This window comes from Cherax quadricarinatus, chromosome 69 (assembly GCF_038502225.1).
Source record: "Cherax quadricarinatus isolate ZL_2023a chromosome 69, ASM3850222v1, whole genome shotgun sequence".
NCBI classification, from domain to species: domain Eukaryota; kingdom Metazoa; phylum Arthropoda; class Malacostraca; order Decapoda; family Parastacidae; genus Cherax; species Cherax quadricarinatus.
Window position 1 is genome coordinate 13,215,319 of NC_091360.1, and position 23,019 is coordinate 13,238,337.

Here is a 23,019-nt window from a genome sequence, read left to right on the forward strand (position 1 = left end):
ATATTAGTAGGAAGATATATGTAGAAAAATTGTGTTCCTCGGTATGCTGAGTGATGAAGATACAAGACTGTTTTATGTTCCTTGGTATGCTGAGTGATGAAGATACAAGACTGTTTTATGTTCCTTGGTATGCTGAGTGATGAAGATACAAGACTGTTTTATGTTCCTTGGTATGCTGAGTGATGAAGACACAAGACTGTTTTATGTTCCTTGGTATGCTGAGTGATGAAGATACAAGACTGTTTTATGTTCCTTGGTATGCTGAGTGATGAAGATACAAGACTGTTTTATGTTCCTTGGTATGCTGAGTGATGAAGATACAAGACTGTTTTATGTTCCTTGGTATGCTGAGTGATGAAGATACAAGACTGTTTTATGTTCCTTGGTATGCTGAGTGATGAAGATACAAGACTGTTTTATGTTCCTTGGTATGCTGAGTGATGAAGATACAAGACTGTTTTATGTTCCTTGGTATGCTGAGTGATGAAGACAAGTGATGAAGATACAAGACTGTTTTATGTTCCTTGGTATGCTGAGTGATGAAGATACAAGACTGTTTTATGTTCCTTGGTATGCTGAGTGATGAAGATACAAGACTGTTTTATGTTCCTTGGTATGCTGAGTGATGAAGATACAAGACTGTTTTATGTTCCTTGGTATGCTGAGTGATGAAGATACAAGACTGTTTTATGTTCCTTGGTATGCTGAGTGATGAAGATACAAGACTGTTTTATATTCCTTGGTATGCTGAGTGATGAAGATACAAGACTGTTTTATGTTCCTTGGTATGCTGAGTGATGAAGATACAAGACTGTTTTATGTTCCTTGGTATGCTAAGTGATGAAGATACAAGACTGTTTTATGTTCCTTGGTATGCTGAGTGATGAAGATACAAGACTGTTTTATGTTCCTTGGTATGCTGAGTGATGAAGATACAAGACTGTTTTATGTTCCTTGGTATGCTGAGTGATGAAGATACAAGACTGTTTTATGTTCCTTGGTATGCTGAGTGATGAAGATACAAGACTGTTTTATGTTCCTTGGTATGCTGAGTGATGAAGATACAAGACTGTTTTATGTTCCTTGGTATGCTGAGTGATGAAGATACAAGACTGTTTTATGTTCCTTGGTATGCTGAGTGATGAAGATACAAGACTGTTTTATGTTCCTTGGTATGCTGAGTGATGAAGATACAAGACTGTTTTATGTTCCTTGGTATACTGATTGATGAAGAAAAAAGACTGGTTTATGTTCCTTGGTATGCTGAGTGATGAAGACATAGGACTGGTTTATGTTCCTTGGTATGCTGAGTGATGAAGACACAGGACTGGTTTATGTTCCTTGGTATGCTGAGTGATGAAGACACAGGACTGGTTTATGTTCCTTGGTATGCTGAGTGAGGAAGACACAGGACTGGTTTATGTTCCTTGGTATGCTGAGTGATGAAGACACAGGACTGGTTTATGTTCCTTGGTATGCTGAGTGAGGAAGACACAGGACTGGTTTATGTTCCTTGGTATGCTGAGTGATGAAGACACAGGACTGGTTTATGTTCCTTGGTATGCTGAGTGATGAAGACACCGGACTGGTTTATGTTCCTTGGTATGCTGAGTGATGAAGACACAGGACTGGTTTATGTTCCTTGGTATGCTGAGTGATGAAGACACCGGACTGGTTTATGTTCCTTGGTATGCTGAGTGAGGAAGACACAGGGGTATTTTATGTTCCTTGGATTATTTTTTAGTTTTAGCTACAGTCAGAGTAAAAGGTAGACTGAGTTCAAGGAGAATGACATCAGCAAATAAGAGAGAGGTGGTATGTAACTAATGGTAGAAAGATGCGCTAGTGAGAGTATATGTAATGAGGAGGTTGAAAAACTATGGAATAGATTTATGAATGTAGTATTAGAGTATGTGGCAGAAGTTTATGGATATAAGAGAGTGGGTGTCGGAGGGAAGAGGAGCGATTGATGAGGCACGGAGAGTGGTAAGAGAGAAAAGGTTAACATATGAGAGTTTTTTCAAAGGACGGTGGAGTATAAGGAAAATAAGAGAAAGGTAAAGAGAATGTGAAAGGAGAGCAAATGAGAGAGTGGGATTAATGGGATCAAGACAGAAATATTAGAAACAGGTGAGGATGTAGTTCTGTAGTGGTTGTTTATTTTATTCAGCAAATTAGTGAAAGAGTGAGAGGTATCTAGAGATTGGCAGAGAACATGCATAGTTTCTTTGAATAAAGGTAAAAATGACCAAAGGGAGTGTAAGGATTATAGGGAACTAAACCTGTTGAGTATTCCTGGTAGGCTGTATTGTAGAGTTATTTTTGAAAGAATTAAGAGTAAGACGGAGAGCAGGAAATATTACTGAGAAATATTACGATATTACGAAAATATGTTCTCGTTCCATTTAATAGCTCCCTAAAAACGATATTTTTTGTTTTTAATTTTCTTTCCTTGTTTTTATTCTATTTCAAATTATCAACAATCGTATATAGGAAAAAAATATTTTATTTCTTGATTTAGAAAATTCAATTTGGAGAAATTGGTTTAAAAACGTGCAAATTGGCACCCATTTATCCCTAACCCAATGCAATTAAGATTCATAACTATTTAGAGCTAGAAACCAAACAGATGAGGGATTCTCTAGCTATTCCACTGGAAAACATTTATTAATTAAAGCTGGAAAATTAAAACTTAAACATCTCAAAGTGGGCATCAATCTTTCTTTTATTTAAGTTCCCAAAACTGTGAAAGCTTGAAATCAATTAGGCAAGACATTCTGCAGTAATTGATCTGATTCCAAATTTTATAACAATTTCAGTAAAATTCAGTATTTGCAGCAACTCATCATCATTAATATTTTGAACCAAACCAGAAGAAGCTTCCTTTAGTTACTGAATACAAACAAACATCAATATTATATTCAATAATATTGACAGGTTAAGACATATGACCTTCACTAACAACATGAACCTTCAGTTCAGGAAACTACAACAATGGTAAAAATTTACCAACATACAAACTAAACTTAATGGTTACTCTCGTGACTGCAAGATATATCAGTCATTATATATAGAAACGGTTAAGAAGAGGTGAACTGAAAGTTATTAAAGGTTTTTTAACAGGAAAAAAGAAAGATTAGAGACAAGATAGGTCCACTTAAAAGTAATTCAGGTCAGATCACTGAGAGTGATAAGGAAATGTGTGAACTTTTCAACACTTACTTCCTATCAGTTTTTACTCAGGAAGATACTAGCGAAATTTCAAAAATAATAAATTTTGTAGAATAGAACGATAACAAACTATGCATGATTGCGGTAACTAGTGACATGGTCCTCAGACAAATAGAGAAATTAAAACCAAACAAATCCCAAGGCCCTGATGAACTGTTTGCAAGGGTTTTAAAGGAACTGTAGAGAAGAACTTAGCATACCCTTGGCTAATCTTTTCAATATATCACTGTAAACTGGCATAGTGCCAGACAAGCAGAAATGGCAAATCCAATACCTATTTATATAGCAGGAGACAGGTCCTTAGCTTCGAACTACAGACCAATAAGCCTTACTTCCATAGTGGGTAAATTATGGAATCAATAATTGCCGAGGCAATTCGTAGCAGTCTTGAAAGGCATAAACTGATTAATGAATCTCAGCACAGTTTTACAAAGAGACGTTTTTCTCTTACGAATTTACTAACTTTTTTCACTAAGGAATTTTAGGAGGTAGATCATGGTATTGAATATGATATTGTGTATATGGACTTCAGTAAGGCTTTCGATAGAGTTCCACACCAGAGGCTATTGAGGAAACTTAAGGCGCACAGAATAGGAGGAGAAATTTTTACCTGGGTAGAGGCGTGGTTGACAAATAGGCAGCAGAGAGCTTGTATAAATGAGGAGAAATCAGAATGGGGACATGTTACAAGCGGTGCTCCACATGGATCAGTGTTGGGCCCCTTGTTGCTCACAATTTACATAAACGACATAGATGAGGGAATAAATAGCGACATAAGCAAATTTGCTGATGACACCAAAATAGGCCGTCCAATTCATTCTAATGAGGACATTAGAGCACTCCAGGATGATTTGAATAGACTAATACAGTGGTTGGAGATGTGGCAGATGCAGTTTAATATAGACAAATGCAAAGTTCTAAATGCTGGACAGGAAAATAAGCATGCCACGTATAAACTAAATAATGTAGATCTTAATATTACGGTTTGCGAAAAGGATTTAGGAGTTCTGGTTAGCAGCAATCTGAAACCATAACAACAGTGCATAAGTCTTCGCAATAAATCTAACGGAATCCTTGGCTTCATATCAAGAAGTATAAATAATAGAAGTCCTCAGGTTGTTCTTCAACTCTATATATCTTTGGTTAAGCCTCATTTAGCTAATGCTGCACAGTTTCGGTCACCGTATTACAGAATGGATATAAATGCACTGGAAAACGGACGTAGGAGGATTACAAAGTTGACCCCATGTATCAGAAATCTTCCCTATGAGGATAGACTGAGGGCCCTGAATCTGCACTCTCTAGAAAGGCGTAGAATTAGGAGCGATCTGATTGAGGTGTATAACTGGAAAACAGGAATTAATAAAGGGAATGTAAAGAGCCTGCTAAAAATATCTAGCATAGACAGGACTCGCAGCAATGATTTTAAGCTGGAAAAATTCAGATTCAGGAAGGATATAGGAAAGCATTGGTTTGGTTAAATAGAGTTGTGGTTGAGTGGAACAGACTCCCGAGCACCATCATGGAAGCTAAGACGTTGTGTAGTTTTAAAAATAGATTAGATAAGTACATGAGTGAGTGTGGGCAGGCGTGAGTTTGACCTGACTAGTTTGTGCTACTAGGTCAGATGCCATGCTCCTTCCTTAAGTGAACGTGATCTGACCTGACTAGGTTAAAGCATTGGCTTAAGCCGGTAGGACAATTGGACCTGCCTCGCATAGGCCAATAGGCTTGTTGCAGTGTTCCTTCTTTCTTATGTTCTTATGTTCTTTACTCTTAAAATGATCATATCTACACCAACATACTGAAATCTTACTTTCCTCCGTCACTGTATTAGGAGACACCTTTTTTAAGTGTTTGAAGCAAAGCTGCTGAGAATTTTGATAGTTATCTGAGCCATTCCAGGATGCTGGGAATGGGATGAACAATTCTGGATACTGGTCATGCGCACTTCCCAGTTGCTCTAAGAATCTGGCCTTAATGACCATGTACAACTGTTAAAATTTTATAGGTGTTTGGGTGAGGCCTATTTGACTTACGAGCAAAATAAAAATTAAAAGTTAGAGTAAGAAAAATAATCAGGAAACCTCTTAAAGATCCCACTTCTGGCATACCTAATGATTCTAACTCTCTTCTGAATTCTACAGATATTTACTCACAATTCAATGACAGTGCAGATGATGTCAACGAAAATGATGTTCACCATTTAGTGATATCAACGAAGATTTAGTGACGTAGTTAAGACTGTTGTTTATTATCTCATAATAAGTCCAAGTATAAAATAAATATGACAACTTAAAATACCAGTAGGTAGTTCATACTCTATTTTGATGGTGTTTATTTCCTGTGAAACATCAGAAGAAAAATACATACCAGGTTTAATATTATAATTATGGAAATGTCTGAGGAACTATTGACTTTAAATGTTGTAATTACTTTATTTTAGACTTGAACATTCAAACTGATCAATAAATAATAAACATTCTGAAGAATTAAATTCATTAACATCATTATTGATGCCATCGTCAATAGTACAAGATAAACACTATAGTGTGACACAATGTTGATGCCATCATCAATACTACACGATAAACACTATAGTGTGGCAAAATGGAAATTATTCACGTGTCGGTGGTTTCTAATGATACAAAAACAGTTCTTCATAGTTAACATGAAATTCCACTTCACAACACTTAACTCCTATTTCCTTATTATATTCCTGGGAGGCAATAAATGTGTTGAGGATGAAGAGTGACCAGGAAATGTGAGCTCTCATGATTGATGAGAAGAATACACTATTTACAATTACTACTTGAATCAAAAACTTTTCAGTATTATTAAGGCTTCCCCTTAAAAGGCGTCGGTAACGTCATAATATGTTTTCCCAACTATGGACAATACTCCACAGTTGAGAAAACTGTTTTATTATGCATCAACGCATAATAAAACATAATCACAAATATAATGGTGTTTTTGGCTTCACCAGAAGGCGTAAAGGAACTCTAGTTTCAATTTAAGCACTCGTCATTAATTATTATTATTATTATGTTCACAGTTTAGTAAACTAGTATGGAGCAGCAACCACTAGCAGCCAGAGCGGCAGACTTTACACACTGAAAGACACCCACTGACTGACAGCAGAAGCTGGAGTGAGGGTTCACCTCTACGACGCCATTACCAGCTGACCCTCATCCCGGGGCGATGCATTAAATATAATGAAAACAGTTTACTAAAACCAACACGATGAAGAATGAGACATTTTTGCAACATTTTAGAAACATTATTCTTGAGACAACTGTAACTTGATGTTGACAAGTTCTTATTAAACTCAATCTATCTCACCACAATTGTACTACTACTACTACTACTACTACTACTACTACTACTACTACCACTACTACCACTACTACCATCACTACTATTACTACTACTACTGCCACTAGTACTACTACAACTACCACCCTCTCTCGCAACTTACCATCTTATTTCTGCCACTATATATACTCGGTCTTAGTTATCTCTGTATTACCACACAAGAAGTTACTTGCCATGAAATTTTTCCTCTAATAAATTTCCTGAACTGTACATTAGTGTTTTTTCCCATAGTTTATTATACATTGACCTGTGCTACTGATAACAGCCGCTACTGTATTTATTAAAGTTAAAAAACGCACACAAGAGAGTGTGTCAACTTGCCGGGTGTGTACATCATACTTTGTTAAGGTGAGACAAGAAATATGTAGAAGAAACAAGAATATCTCTGGAGAATATAATTCTTAAACACTTGAAATCCTGGAACGATAACCAATAATGTATAATGTGACCCTTATTAACAAAGTTTCGCCCACTAAGCGAGCTATATTCAAGACAAATATATCTTGAATTCACATCTCCTTTTCCCATACTGTCAGTATTTTATACCATTGTCTCATCATATCTTCACTACTTTCATTACTACTACTACTAACTCTGCTATTACTACTACTAATTCTACTATTACTACCATCTGGGTACTTTTCACCTGACTCCCGCCGCTAAACATTGAGAGCCGTGCACGTCTTTCTGAATATACAACGACTCAGACACACATATTTCACTGTATATATTATCACTGTATCAACAACAGTAGCACTGACAACAAGAGGAGCACCAGCAACAACAGTAGCACCAGCAACAACAGTAGCACCCACAAAAACAGTAGCAACCACAACAAGAGTAGCACCCACAAAAAGAGTAGCACCCACAACAAGAGAAGGACCCACAGCATGAGTAGCACCCACAACAAGAGAAGGACCCATAGCATGAGTAGCACCCACAATAAGAGTAGGACCTACACCAAGAGTAGCACCCACAACAAGAGAAGGGCCCATAGCATGAGTAGCACCCACAATAAGAGTAGGACCTACAACAAGAGTAGCACCCACAACAAGAGAAGGACCCACAGCATGAGTAGCACCCACAATAAGAGTAGGACCCACAGCAAGAGTAGCACCCATAACAACAGTAGCACACACAATATGATTAGCACCAACAGCTATAATAACACCCACAACAACAGTAGCACTCACAACAAGAGTAGCACTCACAATAAGAGAAGAGTAGCACCCACAACAACATTTGCACCCACAAGAAGTGTAGAGCACGCAACATCTGTAGCATCCACAATAACAGTAGCACCCACAGAAAGAGTACCACACACAACAAGAGAAGGACTCAGTGTGAGTAGCACCTATAACAAGATTTGGACCCACAGAGAGAGTAGCACCCACAACAGAAGTAGCATCCACAACAACAGTAGCACACACAACAACAGTAGCACCCACAACAGTAGCACCCACAACAACAGTAGCACCCACAACAACAGTAGCACCCACAACAACAGTAGCACCCACAACAACAGTAGCACCCACAACAAGAAAAGGGCCCACAGCAAGAGTAGCACCAACAACAATAGTAGCACCCACAACAACAGTAGCACCTGCAGCAACAGTAGCATCCACAACATGAGTAGTATCCACAACAACAGCAGCACTCACAGAGCAGTCACAGAGTAGTCAGGAAGTGGAATAGTTTGGGAAGCGATGTAGTGGAGGCAGGATCCATACATAGCTTTAAGCAGAGGTATTATAAAGCTCACGGTTCAGGGAGAGTGACCTAGAAGCGACCAGTAAAGAGGCGGGCCAGGAGCTAGGACTCGACTCCTGCAACCTCAACTAGGTGAGTACAACTAGGTGAGTACCCACAGCAAGAGTAGCACCAACAGTAAGAGTACCAACTGCAACAAGAGTAGCACTTACAACAGTTGTAGCACCCACAACAACAGTAGCACAAAAACAATAGTACACGCAACAAAAGTTGCACCCACGATGACTCTAGCACAAACAACAATACTAGAACTCACAGTAGCACGGACAACAACTCTAGCACAAACAACAATACTAGAACTCACTAGAACTCTAGCACAAACAACAATACTAGAACTCACAGCAGCACGGACAACAACTCTAGCACAAACAACAATACTAGAACTCACAGCAGCACGGACAACAACTCTAGCACAAACAAGAAGAGTAGAATCCACAACAATGGTAGCACCCAGAAGAACAGTAGCACCCAAAACAACAGCAGCACCCACAGAAAGAGTACCATCCACAGGAAGAGTAGCACACTCAGGAAGAATAGCACCCACAACAAGAGTAGCACCCACAACAACAGTAGCACCCACAACAAGAAAAGCACCCACAACAAGAGTAGCACCCACAACAAGAGTAGCACCCACAACAAGAGTAGCACCCACAACAAGAGTAGCACCCACAACAAGAGTAGCATCCACAACAGCAGTAGCACCCGCAACAACAGTAGCACCCACAAGAGTAGCATCCACAACAACAGTAGAACCCACAACAACAGTAGCACCCACAACAACAGTAGCACCCACAACAAGAGTAGCATCCACAACAACAGTAGCACCCACAACAACAGTAGCACCCACAACAAGAGTAGCACCCACAGCAACAGTAGTATCCACAACAACAGTAGCACCCACAACAACAGTAGCATCCACAACAACAGTAGCACCCACAACAAGAGTAGCACCCACAGCAACAGTAGTATCCACAACAACAGTAGCACCCACAACAACAGTAGCATCCACAACAACAGTAGCACCCACAACAAGAGTAGCATCCACAACAACAGTAGCACCCACAACAAGAGTAGCACCCACAGCAACAGTAGCACCCACAACAACAGTAGCACCCACAACAACAGTAGCACCGACAACAGTAGCACCCACAACAGTAGCACCCACAACAACAGTAGCATCCACAACAAGAGTAGCATCCACAACAACAGTAGCACCCAAAACAACAGTAGCACCCACAAGAGTAGCACCCACAGCAACAGTAGCACCCACAACAACAGTAGCACCCACAACAGTAGCACCCACAACAACAGTAGCACCCACAACAGTAGCACCCACAGCAACAGTAGCACCCACAACAAGAAAAGGGCCCAGAGCAAGAGTAGCACCAACAACAATAGTAGCACCCACAACAACAGTAGCACCTGCAGCAACAGTAGCATCCACAACATGAGTAGTATCCACAACAACAGCAGCACTCACAGAGCAGTCACAGAGTAGTCAGGAAGTGGAATAGTTTGGGAAGCGATGTAGTGGAGGCAGGATCCATACATAGCTTTAAGCAGAGGTATTATAAAGCTCACGGTTCAGGGAGAGTGACCTAGAAGCGACCAGTGAAGAGGCGGGCCAGGAGCTAGGACTCGACTCCAGCAACCTCAACTAGGTGAGTACCCACAGCAAGAGTAGCACCAACAATAAGAGTAGCACCACCTGCAACAAGAGTAGCACTTACAACAGTTGTAGCACCCACAACAACAGTAGCACAAAAACAATAGTACACGCAACAAAAGTTGCACCCACGATGACTCTAGCACAAACAACAATACTAGAACTCACAGTAGCACGGACAACAACTCTAGCACAAACAACAATACTAGAACTCACAGTAGCACGGACAACAACTCTAGCACAAACAACAAAACTAGAACTCACAGTAGCACGGACAACAACTCTAGCACAAACAACAAGAGTAGAATCCACAACAATGGTAGCACCCAAAACAACAGCAGCACCCACAGAAAGAGTATCATCCACAGGAAGAGTAGCACACTCAGGAAGAATAGCACCCACAACAAGAGTAGCACCCACAACAAGAGTAGCACCCACAACAAGAGTAGCACCCACAACAAGAGTAGCACCCTCAACAAGAGTAGCACCCACAACAAGAGTAGCACCCACAACAAGAGTAGCACCCACAACAAGAGTAGCATCCACAACAACAGTAGCACCCACAACAACAGTAGCATCCACAACAAGAGTAGCATCCACAACAACAGTAGCAACCACAACAACAGTAGCACCCACAACAGCAGTAGCACCCACACCAAGAGTAGCATCCACAACAACAGTAGCACCCACAACAACCGTAGCACCCACAACAACAGTAGCACCCACAACAAGAGTAGCACCCACTGCAATAGTAGCACCCACAACAAGAGTAGCACCCACAGCAACAGTAGCACCAAAAACAGTAGCACCCACAACAACAGTAGCACCAACAACAAGAGTAGCACTCACAACAGTAACACCCACAACAACAGTAGCACCCACAACAAGAGTAGCACCCACAGCAACAGTAGCACACAACAACAGTAGCACCCACAACAACAGTAGCACCCACAACAACAGTAGCACCCACAACAAGAGTAGCACCCACAGCAACAGTAGCACCCACATCAAGAGTAGCACCCACAGCAACAGTAGCACCCACAACAACAGTAGCACCCACAACAACAGTAGCACCCACAACAACAGTAGCACCCACAACAAGAGTAGCACTCACAACAGTAACACCCACAACAAGAGCAGCACCCACAACAAGAGTAGCACCCACAGCAACAGTAGCACACACAACAACAGTAGCACCCACAACAACAGTAGCACCCACAACAACAGTAGCACCCACAACAAGAGTAGCACCCACAGCAACAGTAGCACCCACATCAAGAGTAGCACCCACAGCAACAGTAGCACCAACAACAGTAGCACCCACAACAACAGTAGCACCCACAACAAGAGTAGCACCCACAACAAGAGTAGCACTCACAACAGTAACACCCACAACAAGAGCAGCACCCACAACAAGAGTAGCACCAACAGCAACAGTAGCACACACAACAACAGTAGCACCCACAACAACAGTAACACGCATAACAACAATAGCACCCACAACAACAGTAGCACCCACAACAACAGTAGCATCCACAACAAGAGTAGCACCCACAACAAGAGTAGCATCCAAAACAGTACCACCCACAACAACAGTAGCAACCACAACAAGAGTAGCACCCACAGCAACAGTAGAACCCACAACAACAGTAGCACCCACGACAAGAGTAGCACCCTCAACAAGAGTAGCACCCACAGCAAGAGTAGCACCCACAACAAGAAAAGGGCCCACAGCAAGAGTAGCACCAACAACAAAAGTAGCACCCACAACAACAGTAGCACCTGCAACAACAGTAGCATCCACAACAACAGTAGCACCCACAACAACAGTAGCACCCACAAAAACAGTAGCACCCACAACAACAGTAGCACCCACAACAACACTAGCACCGACAACAACAATAGCTTCCACAACAACAGTAGCACCCACAACAGTAGCGCCAACAACAACAACAGTAGCACTCACAACAGTAGCACCCAAAACAAAAGTAGCACCCACAACAACAGTAGCACCTACAACAACAGTAGCACCCACAACAACAGTAGCACCCACAACAACAGTAACACCTGCAACAACAGTAGCACCCACAACAACAGTAGCACCCACAACAACAGTAGCACCCATAACAGTAACACCCACAACAGTAGCACCCACAACAACAGTAACACCCACAACAACAGTAGCACCCACAACAACAGCAACACCCAAAACAGTAGCACCCACAACAACAGTAGCACCCACAACAACAGTAGCACCCACAACAACAGTAGCACGTGCAACAACAGTAGCACCCACAACAACAGTAACACCCACATCAACAGTAACACCCACAACAGCAGTAACACCCACAACAGTAGCACCCACTACAACAGTAGCACCCACAATAACAGTAGCGCCCACAACAACAGTAACACCCACAACAACAGTAGCACCCACAACAACAGTAACACCCACAACAACAGTAGCACCCACAACAGTAACACCCACAACAACATTAGCACCTGCAACAACAGGAGCACTCGCAACAACATTATCACCCACAACAACAGTAGCACCCACAACAACAGTAACACCCACATCAACAGTAGCACCCACAAAAACAGTAGCACTCACAACAACAGTAACACCCACAACAACAGTATTACCCACAACAACAGTAGCACCCACAACAACAGTAACACCCACAACAACATTAGCACCTGTAGCAACAGTAGCACTCACAACAACAGTAGCACCCACAACAACATTAACACCCAGAACAGCAGTAGCACTCACAACAACAGTAACACCCACAACAACATTAGCACCTGCAACAACAGTAGCACTCACAACAACAGTAACACCCACAACAACAGTAGCACCCACAACAACAGTAACACCCACAACAACAGTAGCCCACACAACAACAGTAACACTCACAACAACAGTAACACCCACAACAACAGTAATACCCACAACAACAGTAACACCCACAACAACAGTAGCACCCACAACAACAGTAACACCCAAAACAACATTAGCACCTGCAACAACAGTAGCACTCACAACAACAGTAGCCCCCACAACAACAGTAACACCCACAACAGCAGTAGCACTCACAACAACAGTAACACCCACAACAACAGTAGCACCCACAACAACAGTAACACCCACAACAACATTAACACCTGCAACAACAGTAACACCCACAACAACATTAGCACCTGCAACAACAGTAGCACTCAACAAAAGTAGCACCCACAACAACAGTAGCACCCACAATAACAGTAGCACCCACAACAACAGTAGCACCCACAAGAACAGTAACATCCACAACAACAGCAGCACCCGCAACAACAGTAACACCCACAACAACAGCAGCACTCACAACAGTAACACCCACAGTAACATTAGCTCCTGCAACAACAGTAGCACTCACAACAACAGTAACACCCAAAACAACAGTAGCACCCACAACAACGGTAACATCAACAAAAACAGTAGCACCCACAAAAACAGTAACACTCACAACAACAGTAACACCCACAACAACAGTAACATCCACAACAACTTTAACACCGACAACAACAGTAGCACCCACAACAACAGTAGCACCCACAACAACATTAGCACCTGCAACAACAGTAACACCCACAACAACATTAGCACCTGCAACAACAGTAGCACTCACAACAGTAGCACCCACAACAACAGTAACACCCACAACAGCAGTAGCACCCACAACAACAGTAACACCCACAACAACAGTAGCACCCAAAACAACAGTAACACCCACAACAACATTAGCACCCAAAACAACAGTAACACCCACAACAACATTAGCACCTGCAACAACAGTAACACCCTCAACAACATTAGCACCTGCAACAACAGTAACACCCACAACAACAGTAGCACCAACAACAACAGTAACACCCACAACAACATTAGCACCTGCAACAACAGTAACACCCACAACAACAGTAGCACCCACAACAATAATAACACCCACAACAACATTAGCACCTGCAACAACAGTAACACCCACAACAGTAGTAGCACCCACAACAGCAGTAACACCCACAACAACAGTAGCACCTGCAACAACAGTAGCACCCACAACAACAGTAACACCCACAACAACAGTAGCACTCATAACAACAGTAACACCCACAGCACCAGTAACACCCACAACAACAGTAGCACCCACAATAATAGTAACACCCACAACAACATTAGCACCCACAACAACAGTAACACCCGCAACAACAGTAACACCCACATCAACAGTAACACCCACAACAACAGTAACACCCACAACAACAGTAGCACCCACAACAACAGTAACACCCACAACAACAGTAACACCCACAACAACAGTAACACCCACAACAACAGTAACATCCACAACAGCAGTAACACCCACAACAGTAACACCCACAACAACAGTAACACCCTCAACAACAGTAACACCCACAACAACAGTAACACCCACAACAACAGTAACACCCTCAACAACAGTAACACCCACAACAACAGTAACACCCACAACAACAGTAACATCCTCAACAACAGTAACACCCACAACAACAGTAACACCCACAACAACAGTAACACTCATAACAGCAGTAACACCCACAACAACAGTAACACCCACAACAACAGAAACACCCACAACAACAGTAACATCCACAACAACAGTAACACTCAAAACAACAGTAACACCCACAACAACAGTAACACCCACAACAACAGTAACACCCACAACAACAGTAACACCCACAACAACAGTAACACCCACAACAACAGTAACACCCACACCAACAGTAGCACCCACAACAACAGTAACACCCACAACAACAGCAGCACCCACAACAACAGTAACACCCACAACAACAGTAACACCCACAACAACAGTAGCACCCACAACAACAGTAGCACCCACAACAACAGTAACACCCACAACAACAGCAGCACCCACAACAACAGTAACACCCACAACAACAGTAACACCCACAACAACAGTAACACCCACAACAACAGTAACACCCACAACAACAGTAACACCCACAACAACAGTAACACCCACAACAACAGTAACACCCACACCAACAGTAGCACCCACAACAACAGTAACACCCACAACAACAGCAGCACCCACAACAACAGTAACACCCACAACAACAGTAACACCCACAACAACAGTAGCACCCACAACAACAGTAGCACCCACAACAACAGTAACACCCACAACAACAGCAGCACCCACAACAACAGTAACACCCACAACAACAGTAACACCCACAACAACAGTAGCACCCACAACAACAGTAACACCCACAAAAATATGTTTCGCAAAAGAAGCCGAATAAGCTGATCATAATTTTCTTTAATCAATAAATCTGCGAAAAAGAGTCTGAAAACTAAACAAAAAATACTTTTCGTAGATTTGAAGTAATATTTTATAAATTTAAAATAATATATATTATACTTAGTAAAGTTGGGATAAATTAAATTATATTTTGTAAGGCTGGGTTAAGCTAGTTTAGCTTAGGTAAGTGTAGGTTATGTTTGGCTAGGTTAGGTTATGTTAGGTTAGTTTAGATTAGGTTTGGTTAGTTTAGGTTAGGTTAGGTTTGGTTAGGTTAGGTTATGTTAGGTTAGGTTAGGTTAGGTTAGTTTAGGTTAGGTTAGGTTAGGTTAGGTTAGTTTAGGTTAGGTTAGGCTTGGTTAAGTTAGGTTAGGTTAGGTTAAGTTAGGTCAAGCTTGTGCAAGAAAGGTATAAAATACCGACAATATGAAAGTAAAGACACATGTGCAACATCTAGATATCTTTATTGTAGACGTTTCGCCATCCAGAGGTAATCAGTCCCTCAGCCTTGAGTCGATGTGGTCAGTCCATCAATCATTCTCCTCCTGTTCTTCAAGTTTCTCCTTTGTATGGACTGATGAAGCCACTGTGTGGCGAAACGTTTCCTCAATAAAGATACCCAAGAGTTGCACATGTGTCTAATTCAACAACATGTCGGTTCTTTGAACCAGTCATCTACCAAGATTTCTGATACATGGGATCATCTTTGTCATCCTCCTCTGTACGTTTTCCAGAGCATTTTTATCCATTCTGTAATACGGTGACCAGAACTGAGCAGCATAGTCTAAATGAGGCCTAACCAAGGATATATAGAGCTGAAGAACAACCTGAGGACTTCTATTATTTATACTTCTGAGGACTTCTATTATTTATACTTCTAGTTACGAAGCCAAGAATTCTGTTAGCTTTATTGCGAACACTAATGCACTGTTGTCTTGGTTTTAGATTACTGTTAACCAGAACTCCTAAATCCTTTTCGCAATCAATAGTATTAAGATCTACATTATTTAGTTTATATGTGGCATGGTTATTTAACTGTCCAACATTTAGAAATTTGCATTTATCAATGTTAAACTGCATCTGCCACTTCTCCGACCATTCAATCATTCTATTCAAATAAATATGGAGTGCTTTAGTGTCCTCATTAGAATGAATTGGATGGCCTATTTTGGTGCCATCAGCAAATTTGCTTATGTCGCTATTTATTCCCTCATCTATGTCGTTTATGTAAACTGTGAACAACAACGCGCCCAACACTGACCCCTGAGGAACACCGCTTGTGACGTGCCCCCATTCTGATTTCTCCCCATTTATGCAAACTCTCTGCTGTTTATTTGTCAGCCATTCCTCTACCCAGGAAAAAATTTCTCCTCCTATTCCGTGTTCCTTAAGTTTCCTCAGTAGCCTCTGGTGTGGAACTCTATCGAAAGCCTTACTGAAATCCATATACACAATATCATATTCATTACCATGATCTATCTCCTCAAACACCTTAGTGAAAAAAGTTAGTAAATTCGTAAGACAGGAACGCTCCTTTGTAAAACCATGTTGAGATTCATTAATCAATCTGTGCCTGTCAAGATGGCTACGAATTGCTTCGGCAATTATTGATTCCATAAATTTTCCCACTATGGAAGTAAGGCTTATTGGTCTATAGTTTGAAGCCAAGGACCTGTCACCTGCCTTGTAAACAGGAATTACATTTGTCATTTTCCGCTTATCAGGCACTATGGCAGTTTGTAGTGATATGTTAAAAAGATTAGCCAAATATATGCTAAGTTCCTCTTTACATTCTTTTAACACCTCTTCATCAGAGCCTGGGGATTTGCTAGGTTTTAGTTTCTCTATTTGTCTGAGGACCATGTCACTAGTTACCGCAATCGTACATAGTTTATTATCATCCTGTTCTACATAATCTATTATTCACAGGAATATCGCTAGTATTTTCCTGGGTGATAACTGAGAGGAAGTAGGTATTTAGAATTTCACACATATCCTTATCACTGTCAGTGATTTGACCAGAGTTACTCTTAAGTTGGCCAATCTTGTCCCTAATCTTACTTCTGTATACCTGAAAGAACCCTTTTGGGTTAGTCTTTGAATCCCTTGCGACCTTAGCCTCATAATCCCTTTTTGCTTTTCTTATTCCTTTCTTTATTTCTCTCTTTAATTGAATATACTGATTTCTTAACTGCCAATCCCCTCTTTTGATACGCCTATATATGCCTCTCTTTTGACCAATACGATGTTTTAATCTATTGTTCATCCATTTGGGATCATTTTTGTTAGATCTTATTTCCCTACTCGGAACAAAAGTTGTCTGGGCAGCTAGAACTATGCTCTGAAAAACGTCGTATTGGCAACCAAGATCACCTACCTGACCCATAGTCAGGACATCCCAATTTAGCCCACCCAGGTAATTTTTCAGTCCCATGAAGTCGGCCAATCGAAAATCTGGGACAGAGATTTGATTGCAGTTATCTGGGTAATTCCATGATATATTGAAACTAAGAGATTTGTGATCACTTTATCCAAGCTCATCATTAACCTCAAGATTATTAATTAGTGAATCTTTGTTGGCAAGAACCAAGTCAAGCAAATTGTTGCCTCTAGTTGGTTCTGTCACAACCTGTTCTAAAAAGCAATCCTGAACCGTATCAAGAAAGTCACTAGACTCAAGATTTCCTGTCATATTGTTCCAATCAATTTGTCTAAAGTTAAAATCTCCCATTATCACAACATTTTCATATCTAGATGCCTTATGAATTTCGTTCCATAACAGCTTACTGCAATCCCTATCAAGGTTTGGGGACCTATAAATCACACCCAAAATTAATTTGTCACGTCCCTCGAGAAACTGTAGCCAAACAGATTCTGCGTTCGATGTTTCTAATCTTATATCATGTCTAAGACAACAATTTAAATTTTCTCTGACATACATCGCCACACCACCACCCTTCCTGTTGACCCTGTCAGTGTGGAATAGTTTATAACCCTGTATGTTGCATTCAGAAGGCATTTCTCTATCTTTCAGTTTGAACCAGATCTCTGTTATACCAATAATATCTATATTACCTACACTTGCAAGTAATCTTAGCTCATCTATCTTATTTCTTAGACTCCTACTATTTGTATAGTAAACCTTAAGGGAGCTAGTCACTCGTTGCCCTCTACTATCTCTCTTTGTTTGTTGATCAATTGATTTGCCATTACTAGCAACTTTATTTTGAATATTGTCTTTTAAACATATCCCTGAGGTATCCCGGTAATAACTACTGTTTTTAACCCTAATGGTGCAGCCTGATTGTTTCCCACAAACACCCATACCTCTATAATCTATCAGTTTAAATTCCTAGACAAGTCATCAATTACCCTCTCAATTGAATTGGCTAATGCATCCACTCCATCCCCAGAGAGATGAACCTCATCCCAGTTATCAATGAATGGGATTGCAAGTTCCTTGCAGTACCTGTCTAGCCAGCAATTTATACCAATTGCCCTAGACATCCATTCATTGCCCAGTCCCTTTCTAGGCAAGATGCTACATATGACCGGGATCCCTCCCTTAGACCTAACTACTTCTATGGCTGACCTGTACTTATCCAGCAGCTCCTCTCTCCTGCCCTTCCCAATGTCATTACCCCCAGCACTAAGACAAATAATGGGCTTGTTCCCATTACCTGCCATAATATTATCCAACCTGCTGACTATGTCACCAACACCAGCTCCAGGAAGGCACACTCTCTGTCTGACCTTTCTGTCTCTGTTACAAAATGCACGGTCCATATATCTTATCTGAGAATCGCCTACTATTAAAATATTCTTACCTTGATTAGCAGGGGAATCAGTGGTACCTTCATCCTCGCTAAGCACTGAAGTACACTCGTCTTGGAGAACAGAAAACCGATTTCCTACCTTCACATCTTCTCTGTTAACTCTCCTCATCTTCCTTCTTCCTGAACTGTGAACCACTTGCCACTTAAAGGGGCTGCCACTATCACTGCTGGTTACCATTTCCTCCTTACCAGCTAAATCCTTCTCACACTCACTCCCAAACTCATCTATGCGAAGCTTCAGCCTCCTATTTTCCTCCTGAAGAAGTAGAATCTCCTTCTTCAACACTTGAACCTGAGATTCTAAAACACTACAACAAGCCATGGTGCTTGGTAACAGCCCACGCTAACTCCCAAGAACTTAGGCAGGTATGACCGCAGGTGACCACTGACCTCAGCGCAACTACACACACACACACACACACACACACACACACACACACACACACACACACACACACATATACACAGAATACCTGACAGGGAGGCAACAACGAGTCATGGTACGTGACGAGGTGTCAGAGTGGGCGCTTGTGACAAGCGGGGTTCCACAGGGGTCAGTCCTAGGACCTGTGCTGTTCTTGGTATATGTGAACGACATAACGGAAGGGATAGACTCAGAAGTGTCCTTGTTTGCAGATGATGTGAAGTTAATGAGAAGAATCAAATCGGATGAGGATCAGGCAGGACTACAAAGAGACCTGGACAGGCTACAAGCCTGGTCCAGAAACTGGCTCCTTGAGTTTAACCCTGCCAAATGCAAAGTCATGAAGGTTGGGGAAGGGCAAAGAAGACCGCAGACACAATATAATTTAGATGGCCAAAGACTGCAAACCTCACTCAAGGAAAAAGATCTGGGGGTGAGTATAACACCGAGCATATCTCCTGAGGCGCACATAAATCAGATAACTGCTGCAGCATACGGGCGCCTGGCAAACCTACGGATAGCGTTCCGATACCTCAATAAGGAGTCGTTCAAGACACTGTATACCATTTACGTCAGGCCCATACTGGAGTATGCAGCACCAGTTTGGAATCCACACCTAGTCAAGCACGTCAAGAAATTAGAGAAAGTGCAAAGGTTTGCAACAAGACTAGTCCCAGAGCTACGGGGATTGTCGTACGAAGAAAGGTTGAGGGAAATCGGCCTGACGACATTGGAGGCCAGGAGGGTCAGGGGAGACATGATAACGACATATAAAATACTGCGCGGAATAGACACGGTGGACAAAGACAGGATGTTCCAGAGATGGGACACATACACAAGAGGTCACAATTGGAAGTTGAAGACTCAGATGAATCAAAGGGATGTTAGGAAGTATTTCTTCAGTCATAGAGTAGTCAAGTCGTGGAATAGTCTAGAAAGTGAAGTAGTGGAGGCGGGAACCATACATAGTTTTAAGGCGAGGTATGATAAAGCTCATGGAGCAGGGAGAGAGAGGACCTAGTAGCAATCAGTGAAGAGGCGGGGCCAGGAGCTATGACTCGACCCCTGCAACCACAAATAGGTGAGTGCAAATAGGTGAGTACACACACACACACACACACACACACATATATATATACACACACACACACACACACACACACACACACACACACACAAACACACACACACACACACACACACACATATACACACACACACACATATATACACACACACACACACATATATATATACACACACACACATATATATACACACACACACACACACACACATATATACACACACACACACACATATATACACACACACACACACACACATATATATATACACACACACACACATATATACACACACACACACACACACACACACACACACACACACACACACACACACACACACCTGTTTGGAACCCACACTTGATCAAGCACGTCAACAAATTAGAGAAAGTGCAAAGGGTTGCGACAAGGTTATTTCCAGAGCTAAGGGGAATGTTCTGTGAAGAAAGGTTAAGGGAAATCGGCCTGACGACGCTGGAGGACAGGAGAGGTAGAGGAGACATGATAACGGCATACAAAATACTGCTTGGAATAGATAAGGTGGACAGAGACAGGATGTTCCAAAGAGGGGACACAGAAACAAGGGGTCACAATTGGAAGTTGAAGACCCAGATGAGTCAAAGGGATGTTAGGAAGTACTTCTTCAGTCATGCAGCATCAAGTGAGGTAGTGGAGGCAGGAACCATACATAGCTTTAAGATGAGGTATGATAAAGCTCATGGAGCAGGGAGAGAGAGGACCTACTAGCACTTGGTGAAGAGGCGGGGCCAGAAGCTGAGTCTCGACCCCTGCAACCACAATTAGGTGAGTATACAAATACACACATACGCCTGGACAAGCTGCAAGCCTGGCCCAAAAGCTGTCCCTTTTTGGACTGTAAAAAGTATTTCTGACAGTTTTAAAAGATTTATCAATTACGTTTCTTGGGTATTTCAGATCATTAGCTATTTCATTAATTTTGGATATTTCTTCATCTATGAAGAAATATCCATGCAGAAACAAATTGGAATATACAGAGAAAGAACGCAGTCAGCAGGACTCAATATTGCTACTGGGGATGGTCAAGATTAAGAGGAAATTGTATGGTGATACTGATAAAATGTGGAAAGACACTTATTTACAGTTCAGGACATTTATTAAAGGAAACGTTTCGCCACTGGTGGCGAAACGCTTACTTTAATAAATGTCCTGAACTGTACATAAGTGTCTTTTTCCACATGGTCAAGATTCTTAGGCAGCTCTATTAACTGTAGCAGTATCGAGTCCTGCTGCCTGTGATCTCTCTCTCTCTCTCTCTCTCTCTCTCTCTCTCTCTCTCTCTCTCTCTCTCTCTCTCTCTCTCTCTCTCTCTCTCTCTCTCTCTCTCTCTCTCTCTCCCCCTCTCTCTCTCTGTTTTATATATATATATATATATATATATATATATATATATATATATATATATATATATATATATATATATATATACGTCGTGCCGAATATGTAAAAATGGTCAATTAGCAAGAACTCATTTAAAATTAAATTCTTTCTGAAATTTTCTCTTAGTTTAAAGATATATTTTTTTATTAATGTTAATGTAAAAATTTATAATTTTGCACGAAAAGAATCTTAGAAAACTTACTTAACCTTATTATAACAAGCGCAATTTATTTTAGCCTAACCCACCTAAATATATTTAAGATTTGTTTACAATAATTTAATACTAAACAAACACAGTTCAGAATAATTTTGGCGAAATTATTGCATACACAAATTTTCGTTTGTCTTATATGGCAAGATGAGCGTTTTTGGCAATGCCTGTTTGGCTGTCCCACCAAGGAGGGACAAGTCACTAGCAACACATGTTATTAGGGCAATAAATGCTTTTCCAAGGGATGACAACCTCGTCCGTCTCTCCCCTAGGGCGACAAACACCCGCCGGGCAAATGCCAACAACAGGACACCCGACGCCTCAAAAATCAGAGCCCAAATTAGCAAAAAAATAGAAGAGGTCTGAGGCTTATAACCAGTGAGGATACCATCGCTCCCAAGGACGTAAGCACGGCGCAAGCTCTGAAGGACAAACATCCACCCAGGGCTCCCAGTACCAACATTGACCTCCCTGACATTGCAGCAGGCGAAGAACATCTAACCTTACAGGATGCTGATGTGTATAAAGCTGCTATGTCATTTCCACAGGGCTCAGCAGGAGGTTTCACCGGTTTAAGGCCTCAACACTTAAAACAAATGCTCAATCCAGCACTTGGTGAGGTTTCAGAGAGGCTGCTGTTTGAACTCA

The 23,019-nt window shown here is 41.5% G+C and overlaps 2 protein-coding genes across 2 annotated transcripts in view; one reads left to right on the forward strand and one right to left on the reverse strand.

The window, feature by feature from the left end:
* LOC128701833 (organic cation transporter protein) overlaps positions 1 to 6,377 on the reverse strand; it is a 59,232-nt gene extending 52,855 nt beyond the window's left edge. The window contains exon 1 of the mRNA XM_053795754.2: positions 6,314 to 6,377. The gene's annotated coding sequence lies outside the window, so the exon portion shown is untranslated. The remainder of the gene's footprint in view (positions 1 to 6,313) is intronic.
* Positions 1 to 23,019, forward strand: part of LOC138854781 (uncharacterized) — a 150,168-nt gene that overhangs the window by 87,548 nt on the left and 39,601 nt on the right. The gene's annotated exons all lie outside the window — the stretch shown is intronic.